We start from the raw sequence: 1,591 nt of genomic DNA, 5'->3' as shown, positions 1-1,591 counted from the left end.
ATCAACTACAGGCAGTCTTGGATGAAGCTGATTATCTGGACCCATTTCAAACCGGATTCAGGGCAGGATATGGAGTTGAGACGGCATTGGTCGCCTTAGTTGATGATCTCCATCTAGGCATCGACAGGGGAAGTGTGACCCTGCTGGTGCTCTTAGACCTCTCAGCGGCCTTCGATACCATCGACCATGGTATCCTTCTGGAACGTCTGAGAGAGTTAGGTATCGGAGGCACTGTTCTACAGTGGTTCCGGTCCTACCTCTCGGGCAGATTCCAGATGGTGGCACTAGGAGACAGTTGCTCTTCTAAAAGAGAGATAAAATTTGGTGTACCCCAGGGCGCAATATTGTCTCCTATGCTGTTTAACATTTACATGAAGCCGCTGGGAAAAATCATCCGGAGACATGGGGCAGGATGTTATCAGTACGCTGATGACACCCAAATATATTTCTCTATGTCTCAAACTGATGCAGTATCTATGGATGGCATCTCTCCTCTGAATGCCTGTCTTGGGGCGGTAATGGACTGGATGAGGGAAAACCAACTCAAGCCGAATCCAGGTAAGACGGAGGTACTTGTTATAGGAAACCCAAGCCCAGGTATGGAATTATGTCAGCCAGTTCTGGATGGGGTCACACTTCCCCTGAAAGACTCTGTCCGCAGCTTAGGGGTGCTCCTTGACTTGTCGCTTCACCTGACAGCTCAGGTAGATGCGACAGTCAGGAGCGCTTGTTATCAGCTTTGGCTGATACGCCAGCTGCGCCCCTTCCTGGAGCAGGGAGACCTTGAAACAGTTGTACATGCGCTGGTCACCTCTCGATTGGACTTCTGTAATGTGCTGTACATGGGGCTACCCTTGTGCCAAGTTCAGAAACTTCAACTTGTACAAAATATGGCAGCCAGGTTAATTACAGGTATTCGTCGTACCGATCACATAACACCGGTTTTGAAATCCCTTCCCTGGCTGCCAATTAGTTTCCGGGCAAGGTACAAGGTGTTGGTGATTACCTTCAAAGCCCTACATGACTTGGGTCCAGAATACTTAAGAGATCGCCTACTTCCATACTGTCCGTCCCGCACTCTAAGGTCCTTGGGGAAGAATCTACTTCAGCCAATAAAATCTAGGCTAAGTTCAGTCACCCAGAGGGCCTTTTCCATCGCAGCTCTGAAGCTATGGAATGACCTGCCGAAGGAGATCCGTGACATTTCTACTCTTACAGCCTTTAAGAAGGCTCTTAAGGCGGATCTCTTCCGGCAGGCCTTCCCTACCTAGTTCTACTCCCCATTTACTGTGACTTATGTCACTCTGTCCACCAATTCTTCTCTTAAATTTAATGAGAAGAATTAAATTAAAATTAATTAAAATAAAATCCTTGTCTCAAGAAGAAGAGCCCTCCCTCCATGACATTATCATCAGACCTGGGAGGGAGTGAAAAAGAGAGGCCCAACTTCCATCAGGCCTAACTGTGAATGTACTCACTTCACTCTCTTTAATTTTATTGTATTTTATTTATTTATTGTATTTTATTTTATTATCTTTATTTTTACTGTTGTAACCCGCCTGGATTCCTTGTGATTGGGCGGGCTATAAAT

The sequence above is a fragment of the Sceloporus undulatus genome, chromosome 2, assembly GCF_019175285.1.
Source record: "Sceloporus undulatus isolate JIND9_A2432 ecotype Alabama chromosome 2, SceUnd_v1.1, whole genome shotgun sequence".
Classification (NCBI taxonomy): Eukaryota; Metazoa; Chordata; class Lepidosauria; order Squamata; family Phrynosomatidae; genus Sceloporus; species Sceloporus undulatus.
This window is presented reverse-complemented; position numbering follows the sequence as displayed.